Genomic DNA, 23747 nt, shown 5'->3' with positions numbered 1-23747 from the left:
ACCATGCAGGTTCCTGGAAGACTCTGCCCCTTAGGTGTACTCTTCACAACTTAGCCTCTGCCTCATTCCCATAGCCTCTGCCTCATTCCCATAGCCTCTGCCTCATTCCCATAGCCTCTGCCTCATTCCCATAGCCTCCGCCTCATTCCCATAGCCATGTGAGCACTGCCCCTCCCCTCATGAGTTCCCGTACACTATTATTCTGATGCCTGATGCATTTGGCTAGCTTCTTTGACGTCACTCTTATTCACAATGGGATAGGCTGCATTAAGAGGCAGCAGTTCTCTGCTATAAACACATGAACTGCAGTGGCCTCCAAGACAGACCAGTGAGGTGCTGAAGAAGGGGCTCAGGCACCCAAGGAGTTTCCATTTCCTTCTAGTTCTGGGATACCAACATTGCCAGTCTGGGGCATTAAATAGTATCCCTCATGCACCACTCGAGGTGGCTATAAAGACAAATGCATGATAAAACCTGACCTACACCGAGGCTCTTGCTGTCATCAAAGCTGCTTTGTAACCTGAAAAGTTGAGAGTATAACTAACACAGCATTAGACACACTCCAGGGCTGGTGAACTGCCCTTTTCAGATGTGATCCTTGAAGTGGGTGAGGAACCACCCCAAGCCTTCCTACATGCAAAATGGAAGCAAACAATCTTCCTGGCTTCCTGGACTGTTCTGGAACCAATAAGAACACATACACATCAGACAGATGCTATGCCATACTGTCATTTTCACCTTTGCTATTTTTGTCTTTTTCGATATCATTATTTCCAACCTCATCCTCACTTGGCATCAGTGCATACTAGATACTCAGCCTCTTCAAGTAACCAAGAAGAAAATATTGCTTTGTAAGAAGGAAACATTAAGAAATATTTCCTAGGAGCACAGAATCCACCAAGCTCTAAACTAATAATGAAGAACACATATTCTCTGTCTGTAAGGACCTTACTGTCTAGCTGAACAGACAGTAGGAAAGTAGTCAACCCAAAACACTTCCCAGATTGTAGTTGGTATTATTTTGCAGCCAGTCCATTCAATACATTTCTTCCTACTCAGGCATGGTGGCTCATTCCTCAGCACCCAGGGAACTGAGACAGAAGGACTATCCCAAGTTTAAGGCGAGCCTGGGCTATCTAGCAAATTCTAGGCCAGCTTGGGATATAGTGTTAAGTCCTGTCTCAAACAAACAAACAAACAAAAAGACTTTTTTTTTTTCTTTTTTGACTAATGGTAGGGTTTGAGTGTGAGATATCATTCACAGGCATGTGTTCTAAGAAAGAATCTTCCAGAGGCCTTCTCAATCCCTTGAGATTGGATAGGGTCTCTTTCCAGTCAACGTGCTTTCATCCATGTCACGGAGCTATAACCCCTTGGGGGGAGGGGGGCTCCTATCATGTCTCTGACACACACATGCCTAGTCTTGTGTTTTGGACACTTTTCTCCAATTGTTGGTGTTATTTTGAGAGGCACTGTGGGGCCTGTAAGGAATGAGGAATAATATGCAGTGAGTCCAGTGGGTTACAGTCCCACCCACTTCTGTTCTGCCAGAGTTTTCTGTCCCTTGACCCACCATGACCCTTGTGCACCTGCGGCTGCATGCTGCCACTGCCATGGTGGAGTACGTCCTGAGGGGCATGGGGCTGCCACTGCCATGGTGGAGTGCGTCCTGAGGAGCATGGGGCTGCCATTGCCATGGTGGAGTGCGTCCTGAGGAGCATGGGCCAGTTATTCTCCTTTAGCTCACAGCAATGCGATTAGTAACTAATATATTTTATTTTCTTGAAGTAAGCACTCGTATGGAAATATCTAAGAAAGTGATCAAGACTGCTACTAATCTGACCTACTTACCCACTAACTTCACAAACCACTTGTTTGAAGAAAACCATGTGGATGCCATCCCTCTGATGGTCAGGGTGCAAGGCAGATCTCCCAGGTGTGGTCAATAGTTCAATAGGAATTTCTCATGGAGAAATGGCCTAACAAGTCCCTTGCTACCTTCTAACAGCAAACAGAGTTGTCCCACGTAACCAAATGTGGCTTTTCGTGGATGGCACAGCGGCCACATGCTGCTGCTTTTCTGATCTTCAGAGCACACCTGGAGGAAGAATCAATTCTTCCTTCCTCACTCTGTGAGGACACTGAAGCTTGAAGCTGAGGGTCCCTGACCACTGAACAGCACAGCTAGCATGTAGCCGAGCCTACTTTACTCTGGTGTCTGCTTCAGAAGGCCACCAAGAAGCTTTGTGTCTATATCTGTTGGGCTTTTCTGTTCCAGCACTCCTTGAGGGACTCCACCACAATGGAAGCTGCTCATCTAGTGAAGGGACTTGTGACCCAGGGACCCTCATTGGGGGATAAGAGTCCAGATGTTTCTCATCTCAGAGAGAATCTATTACACATGCTCTGCTTCAGCAGCAGAGGTAGAGGGCAGATATGAAGTGTGCTTGTGACGTCAGAGACACATGCATTCATGTGTTAGGTGGTCTTCATATCCAAGCTTCAATTCCTATATGTAAATGGGTCTGCCACTGACCCCAAGAGAGAAAGGGGGGCTGTAGACTTAGTCACTGCTGCTAGGCTCCGAGGTATCCCTGTGTAGACAAGAGGAATCAGGGGTGATCTGACAAGGACAAGCTGGCCTAGTGAACTCCTCATGGGCCCTTCAGTCATGTGCCCTTCCCAAGTTTGCTCTTGCACAACTTGGCCTAAGCCAAATAAGCCTTTCACTAAAACAAACATTGTAAGGCTACACACACAAAGAAGAGAAACTGGTTTGTAAAAATTCTCTGTTCTTGTGTAAAAAGATTTATGCTGAGCATATAATTAATAGTCTAAGAATAGTTAAGATAATGCAAACTTTTGGAATTTCATTCCTGTTTTCTATACATTTAAAACTTAGATTTTAAAGGCCACTGTAGCAAGCTGGAGCAATGGCTCATCAGTTAAGAGCAGTGACAGCTCACTCACTCTGTGAGAGCAAAGTGCAGCTTGAACCTGAGGGTCGCTGACCACCACTGACTGGAACAGCCAGCATGCAGCCTCTTCTGGAGGACGTGGCATGGTACACATGTGGTGGAGACATACATGTGGGCAAAATACCTCATGCACATAAAATAAAAAAAAATAAGTCTTATAAAAAAAAAAAAAAAAGAAGACAGGTGCAGCCCTTGGGAAACAGAAAAGCAAGAGGGTCTGTGCATGTTCAAGGCCAGCTAGAGCCACATAGTGAGAGTGCATGTTAAAAGGAAGAAGGTGGAAGGAAGGAGGGAGGAAGGGGGAGGGAAGAAGGAAGAAAAGAGAAAGAAATAGAGAGAAGAGGAGGAGGAAGGAAAGGAAGATGAGAAAGAGGAGGAAGAGGAAGAGGAGGAGGAAGAGGAAGAGGTGGAGGAGGAAGAAGAGGAAGAAGAGGAGGAAAAGAAAGAACAAGCAAAATCCCAGAAAACAAACCTTCCATCTCAATGGACAACAAACACAGAAACCAAACCAACACTGAGTCGGAAGGAAGGCCGGCTTTAGCCCCAACATCCTTTGTTTACTGCTATAGGACTGATTTAAATTATGCTTTCATGAGATGGTACCAAAAAAGAAACACTTATTAGTATGCAGGGTATCATTTAGGTGGAGAAGGGAGATGAGCTAGAGAAGTCAGAAGGCTGAGGAGCCAGGGTTCCTTTCTGGGCCTTGTGACTCACTCATGAGATGTAGCTTACATCTTATCATCCCAGTGTTCCCCTTGGGAATGTTTGTGACCAGCCATGGACTAATTATTCTAAACAGCCTCCGGTAGGTCCACAACACATTCATAGTTGATGTATTTCTTACTGTCCTTGTCCTATAACCCCAATAAACTCTACCCAAGAAGATGCACCCATGTCTGGTGCCTCATAACTGCCTGGAACTCCAGCTCTGTGGAATCTAACAGTTCTGGCCTCCAAAGGCACCTACACTCACATGCACTCACCCATACATGCACACACACATGCATACATATATTTAAAAATAATGAAAATAGTTTAAAAATAGCAATAAACCTGAGAGGGGCACACATGAGCCTTGCATTGTAAGTGTGCAATCCCTGGATACCAGGGAGATGATGGAACGGACACTGTGAGTGACTGCCAGGTGACAGAGACTAAATTTGCTGCCTAGTATACATGTTTTCCTTTGAATTCCCAAGAAGAACCTGATGTAGACATGGCTATTTACACTTCATAAATAAGGGTACTAAGGTTATATGTCCAAGGATGCCCAATTTCTAAGTGGCAGCTCTGAGATTTCCCCAGGTCTGTCTAGGATGGAAGTTCAGACTAACCTTTAGATCCCACCACTTATATCTCCCTCCCTACCATTAACCAGATTCCTGATTTACCAAATAATAAATAAGCACAGACAAGGAAGGAGAAACATGTGGTAGCACCAGGCTGACAACTATGCATTTAAAAGACCCCCCCCTTTACTGCTTAGGATGAAGGAGGCTCCTGTTGCTCTCCACATATACACCATTTCTCACTTGACTGTCTCCATGGCATTAATCAATACTCGTGCAAATTGCTAGATACTCAAGAAAGTGAATTACTTGGAAATACACTGTTCAACAGCAGGCCACTTAAGTCACCATGGGTTTCAGCTTCTCCCTAAGTAAGCCCATGAAGTAAAACCAAAAAAGAGCACACAAGCCAGAAGGACATCCAGGCCAGACAAGAAGAGGCAGCAACAACAGCCTTGCATTCTTACAGGGAACAAGAGCATCTGCCTGGAAACGACCACTGCTACCTGGGATGCTGACAATCTGGACCAGGAACTGTCAGTGGGCGTGAGGAAATAGGGCTGTTGTGTGGCGAACCTGATGGAAAAGGGAAGGAGCTGAGGAAAGGCAGAGCAGCAGCTAGAAAGCCACTCCCTGGGAGAGGGAACAGGAGTAAGCTTTCGAGCAGGGGGAAATCCGAACAGTTTACACTAATGTAGCTGAGTCAACAGTCAAAACATTTGTAGATAGAATTATCGTTTCAGAAGATGATAAATAATTTAATTTTGATGCAACCAACCTGTGCTGGTTAGTTTTATGTCAACTTGACACAAACCAGAGTCAACAGAGAGGAGAAAGTGTCATTTGAGAAAATGCCTCCATCAGATTCAGTAGGCAGCTTTGTAGGCATTTTCTTAATTAGTGATTGATGTGGGAGGGCCCTGTCCATGGTGCCCCTGGGCTGGTGGTCCTGGGTTCTGTAAGAAAGCAGTCTTAACAAGCCTTGGAGAGCAAGTCAGTATGCAGCACCCCTCTATCACCTAGTACCAGCTCCTGCCTCCAGGCCCTATACCACTTGAGTTCCTGCCCTCACTGCTTTTGACGAAGAACTATGAATGAAATAAACCCTTTCCTCCCCAAGTTAGTTTTGGTCATGATGTTTCATCACAATAGTAACCCTAACTAAGGGACCACCCGTTCCCAAAATTTTCCTTTTCCTCCCAATAACTATGAATAATTTTTTTAATCAAAGATCATTTTTTTTGTCCCTCCAAAGAAGCTGAGTGAGACTACTTAGACCCGTGGTTCTCAACCTGTGGGTTGTGACCCCTTTGGCAACCCTCTGTGTCCAAAAACATTTACATTATAATTCATAACAGCAAAATTGCAGTTATTAAGTAGCAATGACAGTAATTTTATGGTTGGGATTGGTACAGCATTAGGAAGATTGAGAGCCACTGACTCAAACCAACTTATTGAGACTTATTTCTCAGTTCTAGATCATCTGTATCCTTAACATTCAAATGACTGAATTATAAAATAGGAAGCTGCAGATAACAATGTCCTTGTATTAGGACAGAGCTGTGCTTACAACCCCTGTGTCAGTACAAGTATAGGGGTGTGGTGAAAGAGTGTGTGTCTATATGTGAGTGTGTGACTTGTGTGTATGTGAGAAAGCATGTGTGTGAGAGAGAGGAGAGCATGTTAGTGTGTGAGTTGTGTGGTTCACAATATATGTATGTGAGAAAGAATCTGTATGAGAGTGTCTGAGTGTATGAATTGTGTATGTTTAGTTTGAGAGAGTTGTGTGTATGTACAAGATGTGTGTATGAGTTATATGCTTTGTGTGTGTGAGTGTCTGTGTCTGTGTGTGTATGTCCAGATGGATCCTGGGACATTGCAGGAGAAAGGCAGGGCTTTAGACCCCTGAAAGAGCACACTGAACAACTTAAGCTCTTCACAGCTAGGGAATTCAGGGCCTCCCTCCAAGCTGTCTCTCGTGATGAACAACACATATTTTTTCCCAGTCAGCTGGGCACAGAAAAGAAAAAAAAGTCCAGTTTGTGGCATGACATGGAACAAAGCTAAATAGGTCATATGCAGATAGACCCTCTGACCTTGGCCTCATTAGCACCCACGCAGAGGCCACACCAGAGAGCAGAAGCAAATGGCCTTACACTGAACACAAGCAACCAGCAACTCTCCATCCCAAACAGCACTCTCATTCTAGCCTAAATTCAATAGTGTGCTTCTTTAGCACAGGGTACGCAGGACAATAGGTGTGCTGGCTCTGAGCACTGGAAAAGATAAAGATAAAACCCTTCATGGTGAGGACGCTACAGTGCTGGTGGTATTATTTCAATTATGCAAAGTCCCATCACTTGGAGCACAGGGCAGCAAATGGATGCCATTTAAGAGTTACCAATTTCTTCTCATTTGTAAAAATAACAATATTCTATTTTTATATTTATAGTCATAAATCTTCCCAAGACAGGGAAGGGAACAGAATATCAATAAACTCATTACCAAAACCAGAACTTTTCTCTAAATTTTTTATTAGAATATGACCTGAATATTAAGACAAATGCTTGATTAAAAACCTGAGAGAAATTCATTCATCTAAAAATCAAAAAAGTAAAAATTAAATCAGATTGTTGAAGACATACAAATTAAACCAAATTGTGACCAAGCACACCCCAGATTATCAAAGCTTAAAAAATACATAAGTTTTATTTATGTGCATGTGTACACGTATATGTGCCTTCAGAATGCCAGAAGGGGGTGTCAAACAAGCTACCTGTTATGGGGGCTGGGAACCCTGGACCCTCTGTAAGACCAGGACACTCTCTAAACTGCTGAGATACCTCTTCAGTTCCAAACATCTGCAAAAGCATGTGTGCTGCTGAGGGTGGTATAGAACTCTGTGTTTTAAATAGGGGTGTGTGTGCAAATGGATAGTTCCTTGCTTAGGAGCCCAATTTATGATAACTGCTTTTAATCACAGCCAACGGGAGGCTGAGGCAAGCAAGCTGGCAGGTCAGCAGTGACAACACAGCTAGGTTTTATTATAGTAAAGCAAGGCAAGCATGGGTACACGATTCATCACAGCAGCTAGGTTCTATTATAGTAAAGTAAAGCAAGCATGGGTACATGATTCATCATAAGACCTCTGACGCCCTACGGACTACAGTTTCACTTCTTGGGACCTATTCTAATGACATAAGCAGAGGTGCATACATATACATTCAATGCTATTTATACAAGTTATATTCATGAAAGTATGTTGAATTAAATGTCTGTTTAGTGGGACATTAAATACATGGAAGGGTTGAAGTTTGCACAAACAAGTAAAATTGTATTTTCAGCTATATGAGGCACAGAAAAGTGTCACAGCTGACATGGGGGTAACGAACTGAACTTGGATTCTCTGCAAGAGCAGTAAGTGTTCTTAACCACTGAGCCATTTCTCCAGCCTGGTATACTAGTTTATCATTAAAGCAGCACCCACATAGTCATTATGCAGAACTTGGTTGCACATTATACTGTAACTTAAACTATATCAGTGTAAGTTATTAGTTTAATATGATTACTTATATTGTTAATATGGAATAATATAGCTCCTAACACAGCTCACCACTAACAATATTGATTTTTAAAAGCTTTAATAGTCTGATAAATGAATGGCTGGTTCTTGTAATTTTCAGTTTGTATTCTAGTTTTAAAAAACTTTAAAATAAAGTATTATTAGGTACAATTAACTGTAGGCATCTTTGAAAATATGTCTCATATCAGAAAGAATCAATGGCCATAAAAGAAATGGTGGGAAAAAGAATAAGGAACTAAGAAATGATATGAGGTTCTAGCATACGGCAAGTGTTCCATTTGTCAAAGGCTCCTCACCTGTTTCCTGAAGCCTCAAGTCACATGATCTGATGATGAAACCCAACACAAGATGACAACTTACATTCTAACATTCTCATAGACAATGCCTCACTCTAAAAAATACCCCCAAACTCCTCAGCTGTGTTCACTGACATTCCACACTTAAGATGTAATTGGTCCCTTAAACTGTTGGCACTTCAGTGTAAATATTTCCTCAACTGACAACGTGTAGGCCTAATTATGTAATTAATATACAACAAAGTGCTGTTTTTAAACAAGGGGTAAATAGGCAAGACAGGAAAAAAAAAAGCCAGAATGGGCTACATTGTTAAGGATAAGTGCATTTGTAAAGTTTTCTCCTCCAGTGGTGGGGCAGTGTGTTTTATCATGAACAAGAAGTCTGTCATTGCCCTCGCTAATCCTAATTATTAAATAAATAACTGCACAGTTCCATTTTAAGTCCTGAGAGAATTTCTCACAAACTTGTTTCCATAGCTCCCAGTGCGACAACCTGCCATGGCAGGGTACTCTCAAGTTGTCCAACTTACGGAAGCTGAGAAGAACACACGCGCACTCAGTACGCGTAACTGTTTGGGTAAAACAAGCATCATTGAACTGACTTTTCATAAAGTGACAAGAAAAAAAAACAGATGGAAAACTGGTTTAAGATTTTTAAAATGTCTTGGAACGCTGTTAATGGCGGTGAGTGGGACTGGTGCTAAGTGATTTTTAAAGGAAAGGGGAACACAGTGTCAAATGTCATGTGCTTAATTTTTAAAACAAGTATTACCTCTTCTAACTCTCCATTTCCTTTTTCTGCTATTAAGATCAGAGGCACACACACACACACACACATATACACAGAAACACTCATACATACACATGACACACATATTTATACACAGACACATGCACGCAAACACACAACACACTTGTGCATGTATATGCACATACCCAGACACGCACACACATATATACACACAAAACATACACAAACACACATTCATACACACACACACACACACACACACACACATACCCCTTTCCTTTCACCTCTAACTTCTGTGTCACACAATTAGTACTTTGGTCACCTCCAGTTTTATGAGACCCTAAGAACCTCAGTAACATTTCTGAAAGATAACATGTCATTAAGAAAAGACAAAAACAAGTACATTTTTGTTTGTTTGTTTGTTTTGTTTTGTTTTTTAACCCTCTGGAACTTGTTGTTGTTGGGGGAAATATAAAGTCTGCAATAGTTTGAAAGTTTTTAATTTCATATCATCTCGCCAACTGTCCCAGGACAGCTTTGATTACACTTTTAGTGATTAGCTGTGTTTTTTTTTTAAATTTTAATATCTCCAGAATAAAAAGGCAGCAACATTTTATAAAAGTGTGAGAGCGCAAATTATTTCATGTAATTTTTACTTACTAATTATAAAAGTCATGAAGTTATTTCAAAAGTTGCAAAACATTGCAAAACTCAGTAATTCAGTAAAAGAAAGAAAATAGTTCCCAGTGACCTCGCTGTGATAGTGGGGTCAGTTGTTGGTTCCCCACCTCCCCAGCAGATGCTGGCTTCCATTCTTATTTCCTGGCATCTTTGACATATATCTTGGCACCTGCTCATAACAGTATGGCTATGCAGAAGAGCCAGGCTATAAAAGCATAACATAGCCAGACTCATAAGAAAGTATTCTGACAATAATTTTTTTGTGTAGCTAAATCACATCATCTATATAAAGTTGTCAGGAAATGTATTTGTAGAAAATAAAAGTGATAAATATGTTTTAAACAAGATCCTTCAAATCAAGCGAAAACTACTATAACAGGGGATGGGCTCTATTCTGTGTCAAAGGGTGTAGCGAGAGCCTGAAGGGGGGCCTTCCTTTCCCTGGATTCTGGATTGAACAAACTGGGGTGTCTCAGCATTCATCACCAAGAGGTAAACTAACATCTGCTGTAACCAAAGGGAACTCAGTTAGGGTTTAGCCTCAGCCCGGAGGGGGTTCAGAGATAAAGTCTTGGCTTATCAAGTAAAACACACAACAGAACAGTCATTTCAGCCCAACACTATGTTCCAAACTCTCCAGATTAATTACCTTCAAGTCTCGCCAAGCTCATTAACACAGAAACTGGCCTCCGACCATGCTCCCTGTTCACTGTTCTTCCTAAGGAAGATGCCTCTCCCAGCAAAGCCAGGGGCTCTGGACCTACAGGAGCTGTTGACTCCAGCACTTCAGTGCTCACCGTATATGCAGGACTTATCTTTAAATTGCACCCCACAAAGCAGATCTCTAATATCTTCTTAGATGTGCCTTTTTTAAGCTGAAAAACTGACCTGTATCTATTTTTCTTGTATATCTCCAAAGGCCAGTTAACATTTTATAGAGTGGGAACAATACCCAGCTTGCCTCTGGAAGCCGTGACCTCTGATGAGTTATCAGATAACTCTGATGAGCCTGTCAGGCCCTCCGGAGCTGTGGCTGCTCAGGCGTGGCCTGTGTTCCAAGTGGCTGGAAAAACAAACTTCTCCCTCTCCTACACCAGACTTCTTCTCCCCTATCTCCCTAAGTCCCTGAGCTGCCTGGGCTCTCACCTCCCAGTATCAGCAGCACAGGGTCTGCAGGAGGAAGGCCCACAGATTAAAGGCCTCTGTTCAACAAATACTTGCTTGCCCACTGCAGTGGAAGTGAAAGTTTGCCCCATTGTGCTCTGCCCAGAATAACAGGGAAAAACCTTCAGGAAACTTGTTCAAGAGGTGATAAAGAATTAGACCTTCTATCAAGGAAAGACCAAAGACACAGAATATTGTGGAAAACCAAGGAATTTTCTCAAATTCCCAATTTTACAGAAAAAGTCCAAACAACTCCTATGAAATGGAACCTCCACAAGACTCCCAGAGTCCTCTGTAGGTAGGCTCCTGTTAGATAGTCTCAACCCAGCCATCTAAAATTCTAAAACCACCTGACAAAGACTGGTTCCTGGAGTTTTACCTACTGGGGCTGTGCGTACACCACTGAATCTAGTCCACTTTCCCTATGTATCTCACATGCAGAGTACTTCTGGGTGCCAGAATCCCACCTCTCGCCTCCCCCTCAGGACTCCTCCCATCTTCTAATGTTCAGTCCCAATCCCTAGATTATCTTTGCTTCTCTAAAAAAAGCAAAGATCCAAAGAAAGAAAACACGAGTCTGTAGGAGAAACAGATTAAACTGTCCCAGACAGGAAAAGCCTAGGAGTTGTGTGGTCCATCCAGGGCCGGCCACGCAGACTTGGGCAGGGAGACCACAAGAGAGTGTGGATGAGACCTGGCCAGGGCTTGGCCGGGCTGCGCTGGCTGAAGTTCCCCGCCAGATATTTTTCTCCCCAAGAGGAGCCCGAGGCGCTCAGCCTCCTGGGCCAGACACAAGAGGGTTCGGGTGCAGCAGAGGCCGGGGTCCCGGGGGAGGGGGGTGTCCCGGGTCACCGGGGCTGGGGATGGTGCGAGGAGGCTGTGCTGGTCTGGGCGTGGGGGTGCGGGCGGCTCCATCCCGTTGAGCCGCTTAGCGGACTGCCAGCCACTCCCCAGCGGATGGTGGGGCCGGGCCGGGACCGGAGCGGGCGCGGCCACTCCCGTTGTCCCACCGCGGGTCCCGCGGGCCAAGGCGTCGTGGGAACCCGGACTGTCAGTCCTGGAATGGAGGGTCCGCCGGGTTGCGGCACGGAACGAGGGGGAGACCCACGCGAGACCCGCGCTCTCTGGAGCCAACATCAGCCGGGCCTCCTCCCCACTCCGGGCACCTGAACTGCGACTGCCGCCCTCGGGACCGGGACCGGGCTGCCACCCGCTGCGCGGGCGTCCCCTCACGCCAAGACAGGGACCCAACGATATCCGGGCTAGAGAAGTTGGGACGCGCGCGGGAGGCTGAGGCGGGGCCCGCGGGACGCCGTAGGAGCGACCCAAACGGACAGCTGCCAGGACTTACCGACCGGTTCCCGCATACTGTCCCGCGCCACGGCGGCTGCCGCTTCGGCCGGCAGGGACCAGCACGAGCCACCCAGCCTGCGACTACCGGGTGGAGCATGCTCTGAGCACACTCGCACGCCCCGCCCTCCGCCCCGCACGGACCCGCCCACCGCCCAGCATTGCTCCGCCCACCGCCTGACTTGGTTCCTTCCCTCCTTAGGGAGCAGGCTTCTGGAGGGAGAAGGCTGCACCTGGACCCAGGCTGGGACAAGCACTTCAGAAACAAGGAACAGCGAAGCTGGCACAGGGCTGTCCATCCTTTCCCCTCTTCTCCTGTCACTGTGTTTGGACCGTGTCAACCCTGGGCAGATGTCCATATACACACCGATACACAGGAACACAGATATATTAAGTCACACGCTAATGCATACGAACATTCATATTCATACACACACACTCACACGATGACATGAAAGGCAGAAAGCAGTGATATGACAGCAGCCTAATCTTTTAGGGATTAGGTGCCATGGAGGTCCACTGTCCCATCCTCTTTGGAGAGGTGAGGAAGACAAGTGTGGGAAAGGATTTGCCACATGCAGGCTGTGGACATAGTAGGTGCCTGGTAGGACAGTTCAAGCCGCGCTGAATGTTTCCTGATGCCAGCCCTTGTTTCTTTCTTGCAACATCAAGGCAGAGAGCTCAAACCACTGTTCAGACTTCGTGGGTGAGGTCAAACCTTGGAGAGCAGAGAGGACCTCAACCGGTAACATTGCTGAGGATTAGAGAGTGCAGGGACATTGGCTGACCCAGATCCACTAAGGCAAAGGACCAACTGTTTTGTCACTTATTATAAAGTCATCATGCAGGGATGGATTGTTTCAATAGCGTATGCCACTGCCAACTCAATGAACTAAGAAATTTGTGTTGGAGGGCACTGTATTAATCAGGGTTCTCTAAAAAGGAACCTAATAAGCCACAAAAAGAATCTAAAAAGTTCCACATATACATTTGGCTGCTTACATGCTTTGGTCTGAGTAATCCAACATTGTCTGATTCCTGACAGATCTGGTAGTTGTTCAGCTTACAGTACTGAATGTCTCAGCTGTCCCATAGTGATGCTGGACTTCAAGATAGGTCCTAGAAAGCTTCAGATGTTTTGGTCTACATTGGAATCCTGAAGAAGGAGGTTCTCAAACCACTGAAGAAATGGATCAAAAGAACAGGACAGATGAACTATCCACTGAGACTGACGGCAAGCAGGCAAAAAAGCAAAAGCTTCCTTCTTCCATGACCCGCACCAGAAGCTGTGTCCAGATTTAGGGTGGAACTTCTGATTTCAAATGATCCAACCAAGAAAAATCCCTTACAGGTATGCCTATCGGCTTGAGGTAATTCCACATGTGGTCAAGTTGACAACCAAGATTAGCCTCTGAACACACCCACAAGTACCTCTTTTCTAAGGCCATAATCACAAATGTGTGTATATCCACAGACTCTGTGTAGAGTACCTGCATCCTTGTTGTACTTATGGGCTTCTGTCTTACCCACAGGCAGACAAACACTCTGCAAGACTGTTTATCAGCCATTGAACTGAAATCAAGATGTGTCTTCCCAGAGAACAACATGGTGTTGTTGAATTTCTGGCTCAACTCCACCAAAGTTTCATAATGGAGCTAAGATGCCATACAGTTGCAGAAGAAAAGCAACATTGATAAGATACCAAGACACTGACCTAAAAAGGAAGAAATAAGTATGTTTTAGCAGAAAGACTGGTAAGGCACATTTAATTAGGGAAAGTAGTAAGACTACTTCCATTCAAAAGAAGGCAACTTCACAATTTCAAGGATTTTTGTGTTTCCTAGACCCTCCTGGAGCCCTCTCCAAGTCTTTAGCTTCCTCTTAATTCACTCCAGGGCACTGTAGCAAGGCCTTACTTAGGCCATGTTTTACACAAGAAAGAGAAGGCAAACTATTAGGAGGAGAGGGCAGTAGCATGGGTGGGGTGGGGTGGAGAGAGGGTCAAGATCAGAGGTGGGGAAACTTTGAAAAAGAAACAGATGATGGTGAATGGGCCATCATCAAAAAACAGGCTTAAGGAGACCAGGGATCATGACAAGTGGTGGGGACAGTCTCTTCGGCTAGTTTTCACACTGGCCACCAGTATGTAGACATGGTGTGAAACAGACATACATCAGTAAGTATCTAGAGCTTGAACTCTAGCACTCAGGAGGCTGAGGCAGGAGGATGATTAGTTCAAGTCAGCCTGACTACATGACAAGACCCTGTCACAAAGACAAATAAACACATAAGTAAGTAAAAAGCAAACAGTCTGAAAATATTTATAAAAACAAGTATATGTAAATATGCATGTTTTATATGCACATTTATATGCACACACGTGTTTGTAATTATGGTTTTATATTAAAGACCATTTCTTTATAAGGCAGATCTTGGCAATTCAGAAAATACCTGTATATATTTTATTTTGACCCTAAAAGGACTAGCTTGCCTCCTCCTAAACTCCCAGGTTCCCAGTCATTACTTTCCAGAATCTTCAGCTCCTTTTTTCTCATCTACTTGATGTTGGAGGATAAAGACATAAAGGGAAATAGCCACTGGTTTTGCATTGTAAAATATAGAATTTGGTGGAAAAGAATTTTCATAACAATAGTGCTATAAACATAGGCTAGAGAGCACATGCTCACCCAGCCCGGACGCTCAGTGTCCCCACCTTCCTCTGAATCCTGGACAAGAGGTTTTACAGACTCAGGAAGGAACTTAGATTATTGAGTCATGGGACAGATGTGCAGTGACCAGAGAAAGAATACTTAAGAAGGAAATTTAAAAAAAAAAAAAAAAGAACAGATTCTGTTTCTTTAATTCAACTCCTTTTCAAGCACTTAGAACAAACCCTCCCATGCCCTTCTTTCGGGGCTCTTCTCTGATGGCCATAAAGTGTTCTTTGGTTAATTTAGATACTGTTTTTTCTACTTTAGTCTATAAAACACTACCAAGTCTCACATTTATTTGAAAAGACTAATGTCCTTGATAAAAATTTGATTCCTGTCTGTTGACTTGTAGAAAGGCAAGTAATGATGGATATGAACAGAGAAGAAAGCATTTTGTGTCAACAATACTATAAAAATTGATTAGATATTGATATGTGTTACAGTAATTCCTCATTACTCTTTACTATACACTAGATATCAGTTTCCCTGGAAGGTTCTCTAGTCCAGGAACCACTGAAAGGGTTTGATTAATAGATTCCTGGGATTTACTGACAAGGGACATGACCAGATTCTTCTTTAATGTGTGTTTCTGGAATCTGTGCTTCAAGTTTCCAGATCTAAACACAGCAAATTTTGAGAGACAAGGCCCAAGCACAAAAACTGGAAATACCTACTTTGGTGGTTTGAATATGTTTTGCCCACAGAGTGGCAATATGAGGAGGTGTGGCCTTGTTGGAGTAGGTGTGGCTTTGTTGGAGGAAGTATGTCACTGTGGGGTGTGGCTTGAGACCCTCCTCCTAGCTGCCTGGAAATCAGTCTTCTCCTGTTTGTCTTCAGAACAAGATATAGAACTCTCAGCTCCTCCAGGGCCACACCTGCCTAGATACTGCCATGCTTCCTGCCTTGATGATAATAGACTGAACCTCAGAGCCAGTAAGTCAGCCCCAATTAAATGTTGTCCCTTATAAGAGTTGTTTTGGTCATGGTGTCTCTTCACAGCAATGGAAATTCTAATTAACAAACCTGACATCTGTGAGCCCATAGGTTTGATCTCCAGACCCAGGGGGCAAAAACAAAACAAAACAAAACAAAACAAAACAAAAACCTGTGTTGAAAATCTAGCAGAATAATTGGCATTTAACACACACTGAGAATTCACAGCCACTGGCATCACCGTGTGAGCACACAGAGGCCCACAACACTGTTTTCCTTGTTGACCTAGACCTAACACTGAAACCATAATTCACGAACTTAGGCGCTAAGGAAAAGTAAACACTTTTCGATTATAGTTAAAGAAATTGAATCTTCATGGTTATTCCAGGAGGCTTAAGAAAAACATTTTTAATTATTGGCTATCTGGGTGTCAGGTTTTTCCCATATAGGGCTACACATTAATCATAGAAAGCAGCCTCTTCCTTGCTCCCAGACCCTGTCAACACTCACCACAGCAGAGCTGCTGTTGACTAGAGGTAGATGGGACATTCCAAGCACCTATGGCCTGCATTCTGTCACTCCTTGTCAGATTCTTAAGAAACACCATGGAGTGCTGGTCTCTCCTGGGAATGGTTGTGTCTGGCTGGTGTCCTGTCCCACTGGGATAGAGAGATGTCAGCATAGCTTTTAGAGAACAGAGGTGTGATCAGCATTAGAGGGGTACCTCAGGCTCTTCATTCTCTTCTCACACCAGCCAACTGAGAATCAATCAAAACTAACTCAGTACTTTTTAACCCCATGTGACTTTATTTTTTAAATAAGAAGTATGTGGGAGTCTGCAAGATGACTCAGTAGGTGAGGGCTCCTACTGTCAATCCTGATGACCTGGGTTTGATCCCAGAACTCACACAGTGGAAGAAATGAACTGGTTCCAGTAAGTTGTTCTCCGACCTCACTGTGGAATGCACACACAAATGCCCAAACACACATGCACATATAAATACACATGTACACACACAAACAGGTAAATAAATACAAATAAAAATTAAAATGGGAATCATGTGACCAGCTGAAGGGAGTTGGCTGACTGGGCAGTGGTGAAATGCTCACCTAGTATTCTTGAGACCCTGGGGTTCATCCCCAGCACTGCAAACAAACAAAGACCTTGAATAATAATCTGGAACCAAGTAATTAAAAACAAACAAACAAACCAATAACCTTCCAAGCTGAGAATGTACACAGAATTCTTGCCCTCAATTCAGTCTCCAGACCTGCAGAAAACTTAATGTGAAGAAGGTTACTTACAGCCCCAGGAAGCAGAAGCTGGAAGACCAGACCTTCACAGTTATCCTTGGGCTATCTTTTACTACTTAATGAATTGGAGGTCATCCTGGGCTACATGAGGGCCCATGTCTAAACAAACAAACAAACAAACAAACAAAAGCTTTTATTGAAAAGAGAATATGTGACGGGCTTGTTAGATCTGTGACATAAAGCAAGACACAGATGACATGAGAGTGGAAGAGTCAAGCGGTGGGCATTACTTTTCCTTGAGTCTTTCTGGCCGGCCGGCCTGTCCATATCCGTGAGCACGGCATGCATCTGGAGCTGTCTGATATTGAATTATTCTACTTGAGCACTGGACAGGAGATTATCCTTCAGAAGAAGTTTCCGCCCCATTACTTATCTTTCTCTCAAAACCATCTATGGCAATTTATGGAAGCTGTGTATTAATCAGCTGTGTCCATCACTGTGACAAACTACCAGAGACAATAAACTTCGATACGCAGACAGGGTTTACTTTGCCTCCTGGCATCAGCTCATCATCAATTGGCTCTGTTGGTTTTTAACCCTTTCTAAGGCAGAAGAGCGTGAAGGGTAGTGTACTGTAAAGCAAAACTTCCCAAGTCATGGCTACTTGAGGCCAAACAAGAGAGGGGGAGTGGCCAGGTCTTGGTGGCCCACCTCCTTTCTCCCAGGCCTGACCTACTGTTTTAGTTAGGGGTTGCATTCTTGTAAAGAGACACAATGACCAAGGCAACTCTTATAAAGGAAAACATTTAATTGGGGCTAGCTTACAAGTTCAGAGGTTCAGTTCGTTATCATCAAGGAAGGAGCATGGCAGTTTCCAGGCAGGCATGACACCAGAGAAGGAGCTGAGAGTTCTATATCTTGTTTCAAAGGGAACTACAAGAAGACTGACTTCCAGGCAGCTAGGAAGAGTGTCTCAAAGCTATGCCCACAGTGACAACTTCCTCCAACAAGGCCACACCTCCTAATATTGCCACTCCCTGGGTCAGGCATATACAAACTACCGCACCTGCCAAAAGTTTCACCATGCCAGTAGCAGCATTGGCTGGTGCCCACTTCTTCAACACATGAGCCTTTGGGTCACAGTTAAGGTCCAGAAATAACAAGCCAGTAGCATTTCAGCATGCCCACCTTGGATTTTCCTTTTTTATTTCTTTCCCACTTTTTTAAAAAAAATATATGTGAACGTATACACACACACACACACACACACGCACACATACACACTGTTTGTGTGTGTGTATGCTTAGGGTACATGTGCACTTGTTCACATGCTTGCACATAGAGTGTGCTGGTTGGTTTTGTCAACTTGACACTTATCTGGAAAGAGGAACCTCAATTGAGAAAAAATGCCTCCATTACATTGGCTATAGGCATCTTCTTAATTAATGATTGATGTGGGAGGGCCCAGCCCATTGTGAGTGGTGCCATTTCTGGGCAGGTAGTCCTTGGTGGCTTGAGAAAGCAGGTTGAGCAAGCAGCTTTCCTCCATGGTCCTTGCTTAGTTCCTGCCTCCAGTGTCTTGCCTCGAGTTCCTGGCTTCTCCCACTGATGAACTATAAAGCATATAAGCCAAATTAACCCCCTTCTCCCCAAGCTGCTTCTGCTTGTGGTATTTATTTCAGATGTGCAGTGCCTTATTCTGTCGAAAGCCCTTATTTTGAACTACACGCCCTGCCTAACCAAGGATTTCCCTGCTGTAAATCAAGCTAGGTCAGGGGCCAGACAGCTCAGAGCAACTAAGTCCCAAATCTCTCTGAAATGATGCTATGTCATTAACCACCAGGGAGCCATCCCCTGCCCTGCCTTTTAGAAGGAAGCCCCAGTAAAGGCTGATGATCAGGCCAGCCCCTAGAACTTTCTACCTTCTGACTGACCCAGAGTTTTTCTGTGATCCCGCAGAACTCAGCGTGCCTATCACTTGATCCTTTTCTGTCACATTAACCTTTTGGTATCACCATCAATCACCTTCATTAAAATAAGGCCCAGGATAGGAAGTGGAAGAGAACTGTGCCTGCTTGCTGGTGAGGCCCTGGGTTCAATCCCCAGAATAAAAACAAACCAAAACAAAAATAAGTGGGCAAATAAAAAACAGTAACAAACATTCTTCAGTTACTACCAGGGACCAATCAGGTTACCCAAGCAAAAGCCCAGTGGAAACCCTTTCAGACAATGTTTATATTCGAATTCTTTGTCAATTCATTTTAAATCTTTGTTGTATGTGTGTGTTGGGGGGGAATGGGGAGGTGAGTAGCAGGAGAGATGGCTCAGTGGCTAAACATACCCCTCTTTCAGAAGACCCAAGTTTAATTTCCAGCACCCACATCAAATGGCTCACAACCACTTGTAACACCAAGAGTGCCCACACCCCTGGGCTCTGTGGGCACCTGTACTCATGTACCCCCACATAGACACACCTGTATACTTTAGAACAAAAAATTAATTTAAAACTAAATTTAAAAACTGTGGAGCTGCATTCTTCTTTGAGCCGACTCACTGCCCTCTCACTGACTTCTGGTGAGCCTGGATGCTGTGTATATAAAGAGACTGCATGCTAGTTGTGTGTTCTGTTTACTGTAACAACAACAAATCACATTTCCTAAACAAAAATTTTGCATGAATAAACGATGGTTAGCAGCTGGGCAGTGGTGGCGCACACCTTTAATCCCAGCACTTGGGAGGCAGAGGCAGGCAGATTTCTGAGTTCAAGACCAGCCTGGTCTACAGAGTGAGTTCCAGGACAGCCAGGGCTACACAGAGAAACCCTACCTCGAAAAAACTAACTAACTAACTAACTAACTAACTAACTAACTAAATAAATAAATAAATAAATAAATAAGAGATGATTAGCAGTTTGTAGAAAGGCAGCTGGTACATATGGAATATGACTGAGCAAGAGTGATAAATCGAGTGAAAGAGGACTTTCACCATTAAGAGTTAGAGAAACAACAGTAAATCTGTGCTCAGGGTCTTATCTGGCTGAGACAGGCTCTCTGAGCTCCAGCCAGTTGTGGCAATGTTTCCTTTGCTCTGCTCCTCTCCCTTCTCCTGATCACTGGCTGCATTCTTCGCTATCAGCAACTGATATGCTCCTACTGCATGCCTCCTCCTTTCTGCTTGTGGCCTCCATCTATGCATAGATACCTGTAGCAGCTTCCTGAAGGGATGCTTTGAAAGCAAGTCCCAGGTCAGCCAGAGCCGCAGGCACTTCTTGGTTTTCCTGGTTAATGTGTGGATTCATTCTGTGCTGTGCAGTTTTAGAACCTCCTCTATATTTTTTTGTTGTCTGGAATGTGAATTAGAACTTTGCTGAAACCATTAAATACCTAGAGGTTAGCATAACAAACAAGTCCCAGCTGTAGTGTTGAATCCCCTACCACCTCTCTTTCCCTCAGTAGGAAGGAGACCCTGGAGCCATCCTCCAGTGTGACCCTGGAACATAACACAGCCAAATAGACACCTTTTCTGTGGGCAGTCCTGCTTCATTCATACTCAGTAGGCCCATATAAAGCTGAGGTTATTATAAAGTTGATATTTCAAAGATTTATTTAGCATGTTTAAAGTTATATATAAGTGTGCTGGAGATAGAAGAGGCTTCAGGTGAGAGGGTGGTGTCAGTGTCCTAGAGCTGAAGTTTCATGCAGCTGTGAGCCCAGTGTGGATTCTGGGAACCAAATTAGGTCCTCTGCAAAAGTGGCATGTGCTCTGAGCTGCTGAGCTACATCCAGCCTTTGGGTTCTACATTTTAAAGGCTGACTTAAAGTGTAGAGAACTTCCGAGATACTAATTCATTCATTCATTCATTCATTCATTCATTCATTCATTCATTCATTCGTAACTCAGCCTTGAGTTCCTTTCCAGCAACAATAATAGTAACAACAACAACAACAAAGACACATCTATTTTCTTTCCTAAATTTTTGAATCACATTTATTTATTTTAATGTGGGTGTGGGTATAGAATTACATGCCATGGCATATATGGCAGATAGGAGGACAACTGTGGGAGTCAGCTCTTTCCTTCCACAATATGAGGTTCTAGAGACTGAACTCAAGTTTTCAGGCTGGGCAAGAAGTGCTTTTACCTGGTGAGCCATTTGTTGGTCCAAGACAGGTACATTTCTTACATGTAATTTTATATACTAATATAATAAGCACAATAAAAGGAATCCCACAGGCACCAATGTTACTGCTTTAAGAAAATAAATACCTGCTACTGGTATTAAAAGTGCTTACCCATGGCCGAGTGATGGTGGTGGTGCCGGCGGTGGTGCATACCTTTAGTCCTAGCACTTGGGAGGCAGAGCCCTGCAAATCTCTGAGTTCAAGCCAAGCCTGGTCTAGAGAGTGTGAGTTCCAGGACAGCCAGAGTTACACAGAAAAAACCCACCTCCAAAACCAAAAAGAAAAAAAGAAGTGCTTACTCAGCATTTATATTAAAGATCATGAAAGATCTTTAACTCTGTAGCTACCGACCACCACTACTCAGTAATGCTTATGTAGTTAACCTCCCCCCTCCCCTTTGCAATAACATACTCCTTTTGCCTGCTCCCCCAGACACTTTTACAGCAAGATTCTATGCAAGTATGTGTGCCCTACAAGCATTCTCCTGAACATAAGACAGTCCAGTCACAGTCCAGCCTGAGCATGCTGCCTGCCATTTGCAAGTTAAGCTGTTGAGACTAGAAAAGTCCTGGAAAGGGCTCATGAGGCCTTCCCACTAAGGAGCCCTGGGCAGATGATGGCTGCTGGGAAAAGAGAGGTCATTTTTCGTGAGTGGGGCAGCCACTGTAAGTTGTCCATGAAGCAGTAAATGCCTTACATCTATGCTTATGCAGGCAGCCATAGTTATGCTCAATAGATGAGTGGAGAGGGGGCAAGAGAGTAGGGAGTAGAATGACTGGGAAGAAAGGGCTCAAAGGGCATGGGAGGGAGATGAGAGGAGTCAGTGGGATGGATATGATCACTGTATATAAATATGTGAAAATGTCAGTGAATAAATAAAAGTAAGTTTTAAAAGGGAGAAAGACTCGAAGTGCCATAGTCAACTCTGCTAAATCATGGATCAGTAAACATAGGGACTATTTGGAAAAACAATAGTGGTGACTAGCTAAAGGCTTACAAATCTGCATCTTTAAACAGTCTTGGACTCTGGTGTACACATAAGCCACAGCTTGTGACCAGTTCCAGTCAGAGCCTGACATCAGTAGGTTCTCTTAGATTCTTAACCCCCACCCCACTGGGGGAGCTGGGTGCGCTCCAGCATCACCATGTTCCCTGTTGCCAGGCACCTTTCCTGGCATTCGATGATGGGGGAGAAGCTTGAGCATGCTGGCTCATCCATTTCACCTTCCATTAAAATGCTGATGACAACTTTTTGTCTTTAGACAGATCAATTTAGATGTTCAAGCCTTAATTTCCTTAGGCAACAAGAAACAACAGACTTTACACAGATGCAGTCAGTACAGAGCTGGTGTGCCCTTAGTGTGGCCATCTTTGTGTAGCACCCTCCTAGAGATTTATGGAAAAGAATGGGAGCCCTGAAGCACCTGGCACATCATAGCACAGTGCTGGAGGAGGTGAACCATCAATCTCTTGAAACTTAAGGACACTTTTAAGCACCATTCTCTCATTGGGTTCATGGGGGAAAATTGCTGTCTTTTTTCTTTTAACCCTCCTTCCAGTTCTATAAGGAATTGAACCCAAGGCCTCATCCATGCCTGGTAAATATTCTACACTAAGCGACATCCCAAAACCTTCTTATATCTTTTATTTTGAGACAGGATCTAACTAACCTGTCTAGACTAGCTTTAAACTCATAGTGCAGCCCAAACTGACTTTGAATTCAGTCTGCCTTCTTCAGCCTTTTGAGTAGCTGGAATCACAAATATAAGCCACCAGGTCTATGGCTCAGAAACTATTTCTATATTCCTTTGCTTTTTTGTAGGAAAAAAATGTTACAGCAATAACATAATTAACAAATCTTAGAAAAGACCATTTCACTTGGCCTTGGAAAGCAAGATTGTAGCTACCATTTTCCCTCCCTCCCTCTCTCTCTTCCTTCCTTCTTTCCTTTCTCCCACCACCTGCGTTTTGAAACAGGATTTCACACCCATCCTAGACTAGACTGAAATTGCCATACCTGGCCACTGCCTCCCTCATGCTGAGATTACAAGCATGCCTCCCTTTCTTTTCTGATAGAATATACTGTGTGCATTTTCAGGTCAAAACAAAGCATTGTGGCTCTTTTAACCCTCTCAAAAGAACATAGAGGGTTGTGCCCACATCCTAAAAGACACAATATTTAGAGCTACCTTCATTCTGCCACCCAGACAGCACAGTTCCCAAAATAACACTTTAATAAAAGGACCCCCATTTAATGTGAGATATGGAATCTCAGGGCTTAATCTGAGCATGTGTGTGTGTGTACGTGTGTGTGTATGTATTTGTATATGTGTATGTATGTATGTATGTATGTATGTATGTTTGTATATATGTGTATGTGTGTATATGTGTATGTATGTACGTATGTTTGTATATATGTGTATGTATATATGTATGTATGTTTGTATATATGTGTATGTATATGTATGTATGTATGTTTGTATATATGTGTATATATATGTGTATGTATGTATGTATGTATGTATGTTTGTATATATGTGTATGTGTGTACATGTGTATGTGTTTGTGTGTCC

At 43.7% G+C, this 23747-nt stretch overlaps 1 protein-coding gene across 2 annotated transcripts in view; it reads right to left on the bottom strand.

The window, feature by feature from the left end:
* Jcad (junctional cadherin 5 associated) overlaps positions 1-23747 on the bottom strand; it is an 89228-nt gene that overhangs the window by 29807 nt on the left and 35674 nt on the right. Inside the window, exon 1 of one of the 2 annotated variants that reach the window (XM_021214785.2) lies at positions 12097-12199. The exons of the other annotated variant lie outside the window; for it this stretch is intronic. The gene's annotated coding sequence lies outside the window, so the exon portion shown is untranslated. Of the gene's footprint in view, positions 1-12096; positions 12200-23747 lie in introns of those variants that run through there. 2 annotated transcript variants of the gene reach the window in all.

This window comes from Mus pahari, chromosome 15, assembly GCF_900095145.1.
Source record: "Mus pahari chromosome 15, PAHARI_EIJ_v1.1, whole genome shotgun sequence".
Classification (NCBI taxonomy): domain Eukaryota; kingdom Metazoa; phylum Chordata; class Mammalia; order Rodentia; family Muridae; genus Mus; species Mus pahari.
Note: the sequence above shows the minus strand (reverse complement) of the source record. Positions and strands in the feature narration are given on the sequence as shown.